At 46.5% G+C, this 4184-nt stretch overlaps 1 pseudogene; it reads right to left on the bottom strand.

Moving 5' to 3' along the window:
* Positions 1-635: 635 nt before the first annotated feature.
* On the bottom strand, positions 636-2887 carry LOC139006152 (polynucleotide 5'-hydroxyl-kinase NOL9-like; annotated as a pseudogene).
* Positions 2888-4184: the final 1297 nt, after the last annotated feature.

The raw sequence follows: 4184 nt of genomic DNA, 5'->3' as shown, positions 1-4184 counted from the left end.
GGTTCTTGAGTCCAAACCTCATCTGTTAAACCTTGATTAAATTTAAAGATTAAACAGGATAAATGAACACTTGACTCCCAGGAATGGAAGAGAAGTTAGATAGCATCACATGATCAGGGGATGGGAAGGACCACGGGGGCTGCAACCAGCCCCAGGCAGACCCCACCAGCAGGTCCTCGCTCTGGCCAGCCATCACAGTGGTGAGGACCAAGGTGGAGCTCCACATTCTGTTATGCTTGGGTCCCACTGGCCAGCCTGCCTTCCTCCTTGGTACAGTTTTTGGGCTCCAGTCTCCCTATTTCTATCCAGATTCGAACAATCAGATCCTTGAAGAACTTTTTGAGGAATCGACCATATTCTTTGTTTAAGTGGCGTAAAACTTTTTCCTTCCTGCTTTATCCCTTTAACAAATAAAACATCATGTATGATGACCCATACAGCAGACTAGGGCAAAAGTAGGTCACGTAGCTTTAAGAAGAGGGTTAAATTTACTATAAACTTCCACAAGCTATGTAGGAAACACAGCTATGTCAGAGGGCCATTGGCAGCGACCAAAGCCCATGAGTCTCCTGTTGTCAGGCTGGAGATAAAGTCGAGCCTTCTTCCCTTATTAGTTCTTTCTCTTAATCAAAACATCATTTTGATTTTCGATAGAATTTTGATTTTGGGTATTGCTTCTCCTTACACGTTTTCTCAGTTTCTCTTGCTCCAATTTCCCTTGATAATCTAGGAAAGACAAGATTATAATCTGTCATCATGTAAGATTTTGTCCCCTGGAGCTCACGCTGGCTCTTGGTTACACATTCTGGAATGGAAATGGCAACGGTCAGCAGACAATTCACATTTCTTAGCTCTTCCAGGGCACAGGCATGAGGATGTGGTAAAACCTCTTGTCCATGTCGATCTCTCTACAAATTCCAAACCCGAAACATTGCAGATTGGAGTCCGAGCAAGCAGGACGGCCTATTTGCATATCCTCTGATGTCATCCAGGGCAACTGCATTGAAAGGGATCCAATAGGGTGTCAGACCATGTAAGGGATGAATCCATTTCGGCACTGGGGCTGCAGCTACCAAGGTAACCGAACACTGCCAAGTCACAAAAAACTCGTTATGTGACTCTCTAGTTCCTAGAGTTTTTCTTAAGGCAAAATCTGACTGGACGCACATCAGTTTATGTCCAGTAAACACAGCTGGACTCTCCTTTTCTTGGTCAGCAAATTATCTGCAGATTCTGCCTGGTAGAAACCTCTCTTTCTGCCTTTGGATTTGCTTTTTGTGTACAAGCCATCCATGTCGTCTGCATAGTCGGAGGTGAGGTTTTGACAGGATTTACTTCGACTGGAACTGAATGAGCAAAGGAAGTGGCTGGGAGATGGCAACGGGATCAGATGAAGGAGAAACAAGAGCCCTTGGTCTGTGGCCCAGCCCATTGTGTTGACGATAAGAGGGGACTCTCTTGTAGGAGCTGAACACATACTTTAGCATCTCAATGTCATTCTCACAGCTGTTTATGCAAGCATATTTCCCCAATACACCATTGTCTGTGGTGTTCTCTGGGAGATTAAAGTTGGTCCTACTGCCAAAACCAGTTTGGCTCAGTGGATAGAGCGTCGGCCTGGGGACTGAAGGGTCCCAGGTTCGATTACGGTCAGGGGCATGTACCTTGGTTGCGGGCATATCCCCAGTAGGAGATGTGCAGAAGGCAGCTGATCGATGTTTCTCTCTCATCGATGTTTCTAACTCTCTATCTCTCTCCCTTCCTCTCTGTAAAAAATCAATAAAATATATTAAAAAAAAAAAAGTTGGTCCTACAGCTGGTTCTGTATTGTTAAGTAAAGAAATGCAACCCAAAGGAGTAAATTCTTGTCTGTCCCAGATGACATTCCAAATTGTCAACACAGGAAATAGGATTTAACAACTGGTTAATCAGGTATCAAATAAATGTTGACTTTCCAACATCCTGAGATCCACAAACCAGAGTGACAGAGCAGCCATCCACTTCCTCACAGGAGACCTTGACTAACTTCCAGGGCTGAAAGGGCGCTCTCCGTTAAATGAGGCTGTTTTGTTTTGTTTTGTTTTGTTTTCCTTCTCTTTTCTAATGCCAACAAAACTCAAGGCGAAATGCTCAGAGCTAGTCTGGAAAGTGGGACTCTCTTGAACGAACATATAAGATAAACCTGGATGGCTGATCATGAAGTTTACGGCGGAGGTTTTCTGATTCTCTAGCATCACAGTGGAACACTGGGGAAAAATTCTCCATCAACCACCGTCCGTCACCCCGGTTAAGATGAGCTCTGATCAAGGTTCGGGCTTCCTGTTTCACCTCCTTCTTGCTTTTCTCAGGCATCCAGGAATGCAGGCGAGAGGGGGTGCAGCGGACACAGCTTGGGAACGTCGGCTTGGCTGACGGTAAAACCAAACACCTGCATCTGGCCACACAGGCAAGTCACAGGGCAGATCCCGCTAAAAGTGAAACCCTGCCCCGCGACAGCAGCTGAAAGCGCGGCCCGCCGGCCTGGCCGCAGGGGCGGGATGGAGAGGCTCTCGGGGCGGCTCCGGGTGGGGTCATTGTCCGAGGTCAGGCTGGGGGCTGGGCTGGGCTGCCCCCTCTCCCCCCCCACCCCCACCCCATCTTGGGCCTCCGGGCCTCCCTCCCGAAGCTCCGCGCCGGCCTGGGTTTGCAGCAGCCGCTGCTCCCAGCGCCTTGGGCAGCACCCGCGCAAGACCCGGAGCCGCGGCTGAGGGTGAGCGCCGGCCCTGGGGGCTCGCGTCCACAGGGAGCCAAGGGCGAGGTTTCTGCAGCTGCGGGGAATCCGCCATCCGTGGTGCTGGCCACCGCAGTTTGTTTGTTTTGAAGTGGAAAATGTCTCTTCTTTCTCCATGTCCCCTTCGTTTCTCTCTGACTACCCCTTTCCCCTTACTCCCCTCTCTTTTTAATAGATCCACTTTGTGTTTTTTTTTTTTTATCGGTTCTCTGTCTCTCATATTTCTTCCTTGGCAATCATAACTCATTTTTTTGGTTACTATTTTGTTGCCACATTTTCTAACATGTTCTTTTCGGCTCACATAATTTTCCTCTTATTTCGACCTCCTTGAAGTGTTGCTTGTCATGGGCCTTAGAAAGGCTGAAGCAAAGACCTGAAAAATGTTTCATCGCTTTTGGCATCGGATTGTGAAATGTTTATTATTCTTTCTATGGGACTGTTGTTTGTCCCACATTTTAACTACCCAGAGAGTAACCTGGCACCATGAGATTATCCTTAAGAAATACACTTTGCTGCTAATGGTTTGAGACAGATTTGGTGATTTTGAAAAAACGCTGGGGAGTTTAGGAAGAAGGTGTTTTATCCTGAGACCTTACTTGAGTCCACCCATCACTAGAGTTGGAAACAGAGACAATAGGCTTTTTTTGCCTTCCAGAGAAAGGTCACCGTCATGTGATGATATTATTAGAAGAAAGCAGAACTAATTGCTGGACTTTTTCATCCATTAGTTTCTCTCCCGTCTTCCCTTTTTAGCTCATAAAGCCAGTGTTCCAATGATACATTGCTGGTGAATATTTAATTGCCATTCTCAAAAAGGTGTTTTGCATTTTCACATTATCCTCCTCCTCATGGTGGTGAAAGACAAGATGGGTAACGCGGGTGTCTGAGAGTCTATACTCTGAGAATTTTCTTTAAATAAAAGGTAATATATCATTAGGTCTCCTGCAAAGGAGACCTTCCTCTGTTGCTTCTTAATGAGAGGTGCTGATGTGAAATGACCCCTGCTTTCCTAAACACACAACAATCTAATTTGAACCTGTATGCCAATTACAGGCCTCTGCGGAGCAGTTTATGGAGAAACAATCATGTCACAATAGGATTAGAACACTATGCCCTAGGACCACAGGGAAGCCAGCCCCGGCATAACTGCAGGTTTATTCCTCTAAATTGTATGTAAACAGCATTGATAGCCACCTTGGTGCCACCTTGGTATTGTTTCTATAAATCCTCCATAGGAACAATCTAAAATGAATAGACAATGAGTCAGTAATGGCCTGTTAGTTCCCAACACAGGGCTGTGCCACCGATCTGCTGCCTGAATGCCACTCCCAGGGGCTCGTCCTGGGTAACCATCCACAAACGGCTCAGTAGAAGGACTTTACAGCAATAATCAGGGTTGATAGTCTGAGACATC

The sequence above is a fragment of the Myotis yumanensis genome, unplaced genomic scaffold (assembly GCF_028538775.1).
Source record: "Myotis yumanensis isolate MYYU_CA2020_CCGP unplaced genomic scaffold, mMyoYum1.0.hap1 SCAF_3, whole genome shotgun sequence".
Lineage (NCBI taxonomy): Eukaryota > Metazoa > Chordata > Mammalia > Chiroptera > Vespertilionidae > Myotis > Myotis yumanensis.
The sequence above is the reverse complement of the archived record's forward strand: the minus strand, read 5'-3'. Positions and strand labels throughout refer to the sequence as shown.